We start from the raw sequence: 12,340 nt of genomic DNA, 5'->3' as shown, positions 1-12,340 counted from the left end.
GCTGATATTCTACCAATGTGTTTATCTCAATGAAATGAGAAAGTGGTAAAGTCCTTATCTCATTGAGTTCAGCAAGTTCTAAGAAATCCACAATAGGTTACAAAGTCTCTTCGAATACCTTCGAGCAGTGAATGCCATTGGGCTGATGTTCTATCTATGTGTGTATCTCAATGAAATGAGAAAGTGGTAATGTCCTTATCTCCATGAGTTCAGCAATTTGCCAGAAATCCACAATGGGTTCCAAAGTTTCTCGGAATACCTTCGAGCAGTGAATGCCACTTGGCTGATATTCTGCCAATGTGTGTATCTCAATGAAATGAGAATGTCGTAAAGTGTTTGTCTCGGTGAGATCAGCAAGTTGGGGGAAATCCACAATCGGTTCCAAATTTCTCTCAATACCGTCGAGCAGTGAATGCCATTGGGCTGATATTCTATCTATGTGTGTATCTCAATGAAATGAGAAAATGGTAAAGTCCTTATCTCCATGAGTTCAGCAAGTTGCAAGAAATCCACAATCGGTTCCAAAGTTTCTCTGAATACCTTCGAGTGGTGAGTGCCATTTGGCTGATATGCTGTCAATGTGTGTATCTCAATGAAATGAGAAAATGGTAAAGTCCGAATCTCCATGAGAACAGCAAGTGGGAAGAAATCCACAGTAGATTCCAAATTTTCTCTGAATACCGTCGAGCAGTGAATGCCATTTGGCTGATATTCTGCCAATGTGTGTATCACAATGAAATGAGATAGAGGTAAAGTTCTTATCTCGATGAATTCAGCAAGTTGGAAGGAATCCCCAGTAGGTTCCAAAGATTCACTGAATGCCTTCGTGTAGAGAGTGGCATTTGGCTGAAATTCTGCCAATACGTGCATCACAATGAAATGAGAAAGTGGTAAAGTCCTTATCTCCATGAGTTCAGCAAATTGGAAGTAATCCACAATAAGTTCCAAAGTTTCTCGGAATACCTTCGAGCAGTGAATGCCATTTGGCTGATGTTCTGCCAATGTGTGTATCTCAATGAAATGAGATAGAGGTAATGTTCTTATCTCAATGAATTCAGCAAGTTGGAAGAAATCCACAATAGGTTACAAAGATTCACTGAATGCCTTCGTGTAGTGAATGACATTGGGCTGATGTTCTATCTATGTGTGTATCTCAATGAAATGAGAAAATGGTAAAGGCCTTATCTGCTTCAGATCAGCAAATTGGAAGAAATCCACAATAGGTTCCAAAGTTTCGTAATACATTCGAGCAGTGAAAGCCATTCGGCTGATATTCTGCCAATGTGTGTATCTCAATGAAATGAGAAATTGGTTCATTGTTTATCTCGATGAGTTCAGCAAATTGGAAGAAATGCACAATAGGTTACAAAGTTTCTCCGAATACCTTCGAGCAGTAAATACCATTGGGCTCATATTCTGTCTATGTGTGTATCTCAATGAAATGAGATAGCGGTAATGTCCGTATCTCCATGAGTTCAGCAATTTGCAAGAAATCCACAATCGGTTCCAAAGTTTCTCTGAATGCCTTCGAGTGGTGAGTGCCATTTGGCTGATATGCTGTCAATGTGTGTATCTCAATGAAATGAGAAAATGGTAAAGTCCGCATCTCCATGAGAACAACAAGTGGGAAGAAATCCGCAATAGATTCCAAATTTTCTCTGAATATGTCGAGCAGTGAATGCCATTTGGCTGATATTCTGCCAATGTGTTTATCTCAATGAAATGAGAAAGTGGTAAAGTCCTTCTCTCATTGAGTTCAGCAAGCTCTAAGAAATCCACAATAGGTTAGAAAGTTTCTCCGAATACCTTCGAGCAGTGAATGCCATTGGGCTGATATTCTGTCTATGTGTGTATCTCAATGAAATGGGAAAGTGGTAAAGTCCTTATCTCCATGAGTTCAGCAAGTTGGGGGAAATCCACAGTAGGTTCCAAGGTTTCTCTGAATTGCTTCGTGCAGTGAATGCAACTTGGCTGATATTCTGCCAATGTGTTTATCTCAGTGAAATGAGTAAGTGGTAAAGTCCTTATCTCGTTGAGGTCAGCAAGTTGTAAGAAATCCCCAATGGGTTCCAAAGATTCACTGAATGCCTTCGTGTAGTGAATGCCATTTGGCTGATATTCTGCCAATGTGTGTATCACAATGAAATGAGAAAGTGGTAAAGTCCTCATTTCGTTCAGTTCAGCAAATTGGAAGAAATCCACAATAGGTTCCAAAGTTTCTCGGATTAGCTTCGAGCAGTGAATGCCATTTGGCTGATATTCTGCCAATGTGTGTATCTCAATGAAATGAGAATGCCGTAAAGTGTTTGTCTCGGTGAGATCAGCAAGGTGGAGGAAATCCACAATAGTTTCCAATTTTTCTCTGAATACTGCAGAGCAGTGAATGCCATTGGGCTGATATTCTGTTTATGTGTGTATCTCAATGAAATGAGAAAGTGGTAAAGTCCTTATCTCCCTGAGTTCAGCAAGTGGGAAGAAATCCACAATAGTTTCCAATTTTCCTCTGAATACCGCCGATCAGTGAATGCCATTTGTCTGATATTCTGCCAATGTGTGTATCTCAATGAAATGGGAAAGTCGTAAAGTGTTTGTCTCGCTGAGTTCAGCAAGTTGGGGGAAATCCACAATAGGTTCCCAGGTTTTTCTGAATTGCTTCGGGCAGTGAATGCCATTTGGCTGATTATCTGCCAATGTGTGTATCTCAATGAAATGAGAAATTGGTTCATTGTTTATCTCGATGAGTTCAGCAAATTGGAAGAAATCCACAATAGGTTACAAAAGTTCTCGGAATACCTTCGAGCAGTGAATGCCATTGGGCTGATGTTCTATCTATGTGTGTATCTCAATGAAATGAGAAAGTGGTAAAGTCCTTATCTGCTTCAGATCCGCAAATTGGAAGAAATCCACAATAGGTTCCAAAGTTTCGTAATACCTTCGAGCAGTGAAAGCCATTCGGCTGATATTCTGCCAATGTGTGTATCTCAATGAAATGAGAAATTGGTTCATTGTTTATCTCGATGAGTTCAGCAAATTGGAAGAAATGCACAATAGGTTACAAAGTTTCTCCGAATACCTTCGAGCAGTAAATACCATTGGGCTCATATTCTGTCTATGTGTGTATCTCAATGAAATGAGAAAGTGGTAAAGTCCTTATCTCCATGAGTTCAGCAATTTGCAAGAAATCCACAATCGGTTCCAAAGTTTCTCTGAATACCTTCGAGTGGTGAGTGCCATTTGGCTGATATGCTGTCAATGTGTGTATCTCAATGAAATGAGAAAATGGTAAAGTCCGCATCTCCATGAGAACAGCAAGTGGGAAGAAATCCACAGTAGATTCCAAATTTTCTCTGAATACCGTCGAGCAGTGAATGCCATTTGGCTGATATTCTGCCAAAGTGTTTATCTCAATGAAATGAGAAAGTGGTAAAGTCCTTATCTCATTGAGTTCAGCAAGTTCTAAGAAATCCACAATAGGTTACAAAGTCTCTTCGAATACCTTTGAGCAGTGAATGCCATTGGGCTGATGTTCTATCTATGTGTATATCTCAATGAAATGAGAAAGTGGTAATGTCCTTATCTCCATGAGTTCAGCAATTTGCCAGAAATCCACAATGGGTTCCAAAGTTTCTCGGAATACCTTCGAGCAGTGAATGCCACTTGGCTGATATTCTGCCAATGTGTGTATCTCAATGAAATGAGAATGTCGTAAAGTGTTTGTCTCGGTGAGATCAGCAAGTTGGGGGAAATCCACAATCGGTTCCAAATTTCTCTCAATACCGTCGAGCAGTGAATGCCATTGGGCTGATATTCTATCTATGTGTGTATCTCAATGAAATGAGAAAACGGTAAAGTCCTTATCTCCATGAGTTCAGCAAGTTGCAAGAAATCCACAATCGGTTCCAAAGTTTCTCTGAATACCTTCGAGTGGTGAGTGCCATTTGGCTGATATGCTGTCAATGTGTGTATCTCAATGAAATGAGAAAATGGTAAAGTCCGCATCTCCATGAGAACAGCAAGTGGGAAGAAATCCACAGTAGATTCCAAATTTTCTCTGAATACCGTCGAGCAGTGAATGCCATTTGGCTGATATTCTGCCAATGTGTGTATCACAATGAAATGAGATAGAGGTAAAGTTCTTATCTCGATGAATTCAGCAAGTTGGAAGAAATCCCCAGTAGGTTCCAAAGATTCACTGAATGCCTTCGTGTAGAGAATGGCATTTGGCTGAAATTCTGCCAATACGTGCATCACAATGAAATGAGAAAGTGGTAAAGTCCTTATCTCCATGAGTTCAGCAAATTGGAAGTAATCCACAATAAGTTCCAAAGTTTCTCGGAATACCTTCGAGCAGTGAATGCCATTTGGCTGATGTTCTGCCAATGTGTGTATCTCAATGAAATGAGATAGAGGTAATGTTCTTATCTCAATGAATTCAGCAAGTTGGAAGAAATCCACAATAGGTTACAAAGATTCACTGAATGCCTTCGTGTAGTGAATGCCATTGGGCTGATATTCTTTCTATGTGTGTATCTCAATGAAATGAGAAAGAGGTAAAGTCCTTATCTGCTTCAGATCAGCAAATTGGAAGAAATCCACAATAGGTTCCAAAGTTTCGTAATACCTTCGAGCAGTGAAAGCCATTCGGCTGATATTCTGCCAATGTGTGTATCTCAATGAAATGAGAAATTGGTTCATTGTTTATCTCGATGAGTTCAGCAAATTGGAAGAAATGCACAATAGGTTACAAAGTTTCTCCGAATACCTTCGAGCTGTAAATACCATTGGGCTCATATTCTGTCTATGTGTGTATCTCAATGAAATGAGAAAGTGGTAAAGTCATTATCTCCATGAGTTCAGCAATTTGCAAGAAATCCACAATCGGTTCCAAAGTTTCTCTGAATGCCTTCGAGTGGTTAGTGCCATTTGGTTGATATGCTGTCAATGTGTGTATCTCAATGAAATGAGAAAATGGTAAAGTCCGCATCTCCATGAGAACAGCAAGTGGGAAGAAATCCACAATAGATTCCAAATTTTCTCTGAATACCGTCGAGCAGTGAATGCCATTTGGCTGATATTCTGCCAATGTGTTTATCTCAATGAAATGAGAAAGTGGTAAAGTCCTTATCCCATTGAGTTCAGCAAGTTCTAAGAAATCCACAATAGGTTAGAAAGTTTCTCCGAATACCTTCGAGCAGTGAATGCCATTGGGCTGATATTCTGTCTATGTGTGTCTCTCAATGAAATGAGAAAGTGGTAAAGTCCTTATCTCCATGAGTTCAGCAAGTTGGGGGAAATCCACAGTAGGTTCCAAGGTTTCTCTGAATTGCTTCGTGCAGTGAATGCAACTTGGCTGATATTCTGCCAATGTGTTTATCTCAGTGAAATGAGTAAGTGGTAAAGTCCTTATCTCGTTGAGGTCAGCAAGTTGTAAGAAATCCCCAATGGGTTCCAAAGATTCACTGAATGCCTTCGTGTAGTGAATGCCATTTGGCTGATATTCTGCCAATGTGTGTATCACAATGAAATGAGAAAGTGGTAAAGTCCTCATTTCGTTCAGTTCAGCAAATTGGAAGAAATCCACAATAGGTTCCAAAGTTTCTCAGATTAGCTTCGAGCAGTGAATGCCATTTGGCTGATATTCTGCCAATGTGAGTATCTCAATGAAATGAGAATGCCGGAAAGTGTTTGTCTCGGTGAGATCAGCAAGGTGGAGGAAATCCACAATAGTTTCCAATTTTTCTCTGAATACTGCAGAGCAGTGAATGCCATTGGGCTGATATTCTGTTTATGTGTGTATCTCAATGAAATGAGAAAGTGGTAAAGTCCTTATCTCCCTGAGTTCAGCAAGTGGGAAGAAATCCACAATAGTTTCCAAATTTCCTCTGAATACCGCCGATCAGTGAATGCCATTTGTCTGATATTCTGCCAATGTGTGTATCTCAATGAAATGAGAAAGTCGTAAAGTGTTTGTCTCGGTGAGTTCAGCAAGTTGGCGGAAATCCACAATAGGTTCCCAGGTTTCTCTGAATTGCTTCGGGCAGTGAATGCCATTTGGCTGATTATCTGCCAATGTGTGTATCTCAATGAAATGAGAAATTGGTTCATTGTTTATCTCGATGAGTTCAGCAAATTGGAAGAAATCCACAATAGGTTACAAAGTTTCTCGGAATACCTTTGAGCAGTGAATGCCATTGGGCTGATGTTCTATCTATGTGTGTATCTCAATGAAATGAGGAAGTGGTAAAGTCCTTATCTGCTTCAGATCAGCAAATTGGAAGAAATCCACAATAGGTTCCAAAGTTTCGTAATACCTTCGAGCAGTGAAAGCCATTCGGCTGATATTCTGCCAATGTGTGTATCTCAATGAAATGAGAAATTGGTTCATTGTTTATCTCGATGAGTTCAGCAAATTGGAAGAAATCCACAATAGGTTACAAAGTTTCTCCGAATACCTTCGAGCAGTAAATACCATTGGGCTGATATTCTGTCTATGTGTGTATCTCAATGAAATGAGAAAGTGGTAAAGTCATTATCTCCATGAGGTCAGCAATTTGCAACAAATCCACAATCGGTTCCAAAGTTTCTCTGAATGCCTTCGAGTGGTGAGTGCCATTTGGCTGATATGCTGTCAATGTGTGTATCTCAATGAAATGAGAAAATGGTAAAGTCCGCATCTCCATGAGAACAGCAAGTGGGATGAAATCCACAGTAGATTCCAAATTTTCTCTGAATACCGTCGAGCAGTGAATGCCATTTGGCTGATATTCTGCCAATGTGTTTATCTCAATGAAATGAGAAAGTGGTAAAGTCCTTATCTCCTTCAGATCAGCATATTGGAAGAAATCCACAATAGGTTCCAAAGTTTCGTAATACCTTCGAGCAGTGAAAGCCATTCGGCTGATATTCTGCCAATGTGTGTGTCTCAATGAAATGAGAAATTGGTTCATTGTTTATCTCGATGTATTCAGCAAGTTGGTAGAAATCCGCAATAAGTTCCAAAGTTTCTCGGAATACCTTCGAGCAGTGAATGCAATTTGGCTGTTATTCTGCCAATTTGTTTATCTCAATGAAATGAGAAAGTGGTAAAGTCCTTATCTCATTGAGTTCAGCAAGTTCTAAGAAATCCACATAAGGTTACAAAGTCTCTTCGAATACCTTCGAGCAGTGAATGCCATTGGGCTGATATTCTGTCTATGTGTGTAACTCAATGAAATGAGAAAGTGGTAAAGTCCTTATCTCCATGAGTTCAGCAATTTGCCAGAAATCCCCAATGGGTTCCAAAGTTTCTTGGACTACCTTCGAGCAGTGAATGCCACTTGTCTGATATTCTGCCAATGTGTGTATCTCAATGAAATGAGAATGTCGTAAAGTGTTTGTCTCGGTGAGATCAGCAAGTTGGGGGAAATCCACAATAGGTTCCAAATTTCTCTCAATACCGTCGAGCAGTGAATGCCATTGGGCTGATATTCTATCTATGTGTGTATCTCAATGAAATGAGAAAACGGTAAAGTCCTTATCTCCATGAGTTCAGCAAGTTGCAAGAAATCCACAATCGGTTCCAAAGTTTCTCTGAATACCTTCGAGTGGTGAGTGCCATTTGGCTGATATGCTGTCAATGTGTGTATCTCAATGAAATGAGAAAATGGTAAAGTCGGCATCTCCATGAGAACAGCAAGTGGGAAGAAATCCACAGTAGATTCCAAATTTTCTCTGAATACCGTCGAGCAGTGAATGCCATTTGGCTGATATTCTGCCAATGTGTGTATCACAATGAAATGAGATAGAGGTAAAGTTCTTATCTCGATGAATTCAGCAAGTTGGAAGAAATCCCCAGTAGGTTCCAAAGATTCACTGAATGCCTTCGTGTAGAGAGTGGCATTTGGCTGAAATTCTGCCAATACGTGCATCACAATGAAATGAGAAAGTGGTAAAGTCCTTATCTCCATGAGTTCAGCAAATTGGAAGTAATCCACAATAAGTTCCAAAGATTCTCGGAATACCTTCGAGCAGTGAATGCCATTTGTCTGATGTTCTGCCAATGTGTGTATCTCAATGAAATGAGATAGAGGTAAAGTCCTTATCTCAATGAATTCAGCAAGTTGGAAGAAATCCCCAGTAGGTTCCAAAGATTCACTGAATGCCTTCGTGTAGTGAATGCCATTGGGCTGATATTCTTTCTATGTGTGTATCTCAATGAAATGAGAATATGGTAAAGTCCTGATCTGCTTCAGATCAGCAAGTTGGAAGAAATCCACAATAGGTTCCAAAGTTTCGTAATACCTTCGAGCAGTGAAAGCCATTCGGCTGATATTCTGCCAATGTGTGTATCTCAATGAAATGAGAAATTGGTTCATTGTTTATCTCGATGAGTTCAGCAAATTGGAAGTAATGCACAATAGGGTACAAAATTTCTCCGAATACCTTCGAGCAGTAAATACCATTGGGCTCATATTCTGTCTATGTGTGTATCTCAATGAAATGAGAAAGTGGTAAAGTCCTTATCTCCATGAGTTCAGCAATTTGCAAGAAATCCACAATCGGTTCCAAAGTTTCTCTGAATGCCTTCGAGTGGTGAGTGCCATTTGGCTGATATGCTGTCAATGTGTGTATCTCAATGAAATGAGAAAATGCTAAAGTCCGCATCTCCATGAGAACAGCAAGTGGGAAGAAATCCACAATAGATTCCAAATTTTCTCTGAATACCGTCGAGCAGTGAATGCCATTTGGCTGATATTCTGCCAATGTGTTTATCTCAATGAAATGAGAAAGTGGTAAAGTCCTTATCTCATTGAGTTCAGCAAGTTCTAAGAAATCCACAATAGGTTAGAAAGTTTCTCCGAATACCTTCGAGCAGTGAATGCCATTGGGCTGATATTCTGTCTATGTGTGTATCTCAATGAAATGAGAAAGTGGTAAAGTCCTTATCTCCATGAGTTCAGCAAGTTGGGGAAATCCACAGTAGGTTCCAAAGATTCACTGAATGCCTTCGTGTAGTGAATGCCATTTGGCTGATATTCTGCCAATGTGTGTATCACAATGAAATGAGAAAGTGGTAAAGTCCTCATTTCGTTCAGTTCAGCAAATTGGAAGAAATCCACAATAGGTTCCAAAGTTTCTCGGATTACCTTCGAGCAGTGAATGCCATTTGGCTGATATTCTGCCAATGTGTGCATCTCAATGAAATGAGAATGCCGTAAAGTGTTTGTCTCGGTGAGATCAGCAAGGTGGAGGAAATCCACAATAGTTTCCAATTTTTCTCTGAATACTGCAGAGCAGTGAATGCCATTGGGCTGATATTCTGTTTATGTGTGTATCTCAATGAAATGAGAAAGTGGTAAAGTCCGCATCTCCATGAGATCAGAAAGTGGGAAGAAATCCACAGTAGATTCCAAATTTTCTCTGAATACCGTCGAGCAGTGAATGCCATTTCGCTGATATTCTGCCAATGTGTTTATCTCAATGAAATGAGAAAGTGGTAAAGTCCTTATCTCATTGAGTTCAGCAAGTTCTAAGAAATCCACAATAGGTTACAAAGTCTCTCCGAATACCTTCGAGCAGTGAATGCCATTGGGCTGATATTCTGTCTATGTGTGTAACTCAATGAAATGAGAAAGTGGTAAAGTCCTTATCTCCATGAGTTCAGCAATTTGCCAGAATTCCACAATGGGTTCGAAAGTTTCTCGGAATACCTACGAGCAGTGAATGCCATTTGGCTGATATTCTGCCAATGTGTGTATCTCAATGAAATGAGAATGCCGTAAAGTGTTTGTCTCGGTGAGATCAGCAAGGTGGAGGAAATCCACAATAGTTTCCAATTTTTCTCTGAATACTGCAGAGCAGTGAATGCCGTTGGGCTGATATTCTGTTTATGTGTGTATCTCAATGAAATGAGAGAGTGGTAAAGTCCTTATCTCCCTGAGTTCAGCAAGTGGGAAGAAATCCACAATAGTTTCCAAATTTCCTCTGAATACCGCCGATCAGTGAATGCCATTTGTCTGATATTCTGCCAATGTGTGTATCTCAATGAAATGAGAAAGTCGTAAAGTGTTTGTCTCGGTGAGTTCAGCAAGTTGGGGGAAATCCACAATAGGTTCCCAGGTTTCTCTGAATTGCTTCGGGCAGTGAATGCCATTTGGCTGATTATCTGCCAATGTGTGTATCTCAATGAAATGAGAAATTGGTTCATTGTTTATCTCGATGAGTTCAGCAAATTGGAAGAAATCCACAATAGGTTACAAAGTTTCTCGGAATACCTTCAAGCAGTGAATGCCATTGGGCTGATGTTCTATCTATGTGTGTATCTCAATGAAATGAGAAAGTGGTAAAGTCCTTATCTGCTTCAGATCAGCAAATTGGAAGAAATCCACAATAGGTTCCAAAGTTTCGTAATACCTTCGAGCAGTGAAAGCCATTCGGCTGATATTCTGCCAATGTGTGTATCCCAATGAAATGAGAAATTGGTTCATTGTTTATCTCGATGAGTTCAGCAACTTGGAAGAAATGCACAATAGGTTACAAAGTTTCTCCGAATACCTTCGAGCAGTAAATACCATTGGGCTGATATTCTGTCTATGTGTGTATCTCAATGAAATGAGAAAGTGGTAAAGTCATTATCTCCATGAGTTCAGCAATTTGCAAGAAATCCACAATCGGTTCCAAAGTTTCTCTGAATGCCTTCGAGTGGTGAGTGCCATTTGGCTGATATGCTGTCAATGTGTGTATCTCAATGAAATGAGAAAATGGTAAAGTCCGCATCTCCATGAGAACAGCAAGTGGGAAGAAATCCACAGTAGATTCCAAATTTTCTCTGAATACCGTCGAGCAGTGAATGCCATTTGGCTGATATTCTGCCAATGTGTTTATCTCAATGAAATGAGAAAGTGGTAAAGTCCTTATCTGCTTCAGATCAGCAAATTGGAAGAAATCCACAATAGGTTCCAAAGTTTCGTAATACCTTCGAGCAGTGAAAGCCATTCGGCTTATATTCTGCCAATGTGTGTGTCTCAATGAAATGAGAAATTGGTTCATTGTTTATTTCGATGTATTCAGCAAGTTGGTAGAAATCCGCAATAAGTTCCAAAGTTTCTCGGAATACCTTCGAGCAGTGAATGCAATTTGGCTGTTATTCTGCGAATTTGTTTATCTCAATGAAATGAGTAAGTGGTAAAGTCCTTATCTCATTGAGTTCAGCAAGTTCTAAGAAATCCACAATAGGTTACAAAGACTCTTCGAATACCTTCGAGCAGTGAATGCCATTTGGCTGATATTCTGTCTATGTGTGTAACTCAATGAAATGAGAAAGTGGTAAAGTCCTTATCTCCATGAGTTCAGCAATTTGCCAGAAATCCACAATGGGTTCCAAAGTTTCTTGGAATACATTCGAGCAGTGAATGCCACTTGGCTGATATTCTGCCAATGTGTGTATCTCAATGAAATGAGAAATTGGTTCATTGTTTATCTCGATGAGTACAGCAAATTGGAAGAAATCCACAATAGGTTACAAAGTTTCTCGGAATACCTTCGAGCAGTGAATGCCATTGGGCTCATATTCTGTCTATGTGTGTATCTCAATGAAATGAGAAAGTGGTAAAGTCCTTATCTCCATGAGTTCAGCAATTTGCAAGAAATCCACAATCGGTTCCAAAGTTTCTCTGAATGCCTTCGAGTGGTGAGTGCCATTTGGCTGATATGCTGTCAATGTGTGTATCTCAATGAAATGAGAAAATGGTAAAGTCCGCATCTCCATGAGAACAGAAAGTGGGAAGAAATCCACAGTAGATTCCAAATTTTCTCTGAATACCGTCGAGCAGTGAATGCCATTTGGCTGATATTCTGCCAATGTGTTTATCTCAATGAAATGAGAAAGTGGTAAAGTCCTTATCTCATTGAGTTCAGCAAGTCCGAAGAAATCCACAATAAGTTACAAAGTTTCTCCGAATACCTTCGAGCAGTGAATGCCATTGGGCTGATATTCTGCCTATGTGTGTAACTCAATGAAATGAGAAAGTGGTAATGTCCTTATCTCCATGAGTTCAGCAATTTGCCAGAAATCCACAATGGGTTCCAAAGTTTCTCGGAATACCTTGGAGCAGTGAATGCCACTTGGCTGATATTCTGCCAATGTGTGTATCTCAATGAAATGAGAATGTCGTAAAGTGTTTGTCTCGGTGAGATCAGCAAGTTGGGGGAAATCCACAATAGGTTCCAAATTTCTCTCAATACCGTCGAGCAGTGAATGCCATTGGGCTGATATTCTATCTATGTGTGTATCTCAATGAAATGAGAAAACGGTAAAGTCCTTATCTCCATGAGTTCAGCAAGTTGCAAGAAATCCACAATC

The sequence above is a fragment of the Carcharhinus amblyrhynchos genome, chromosome 19, assembly GCF_965287045.1.
Source record: "Carcharhinus amblyrhynchos chromosome 19, sCarAmb.v2.hapA, whole genome shotgun sequence".
NCBI lineage: Eukaryota > Metazoa > Chordata > Chondrichthyes > Carcharhiniformes > Carcharhinidae > Carcharhinus > Carcharhinus amblyrhynchos.
Note: the sequence above shows the minus strand (reverse complement) of the source record.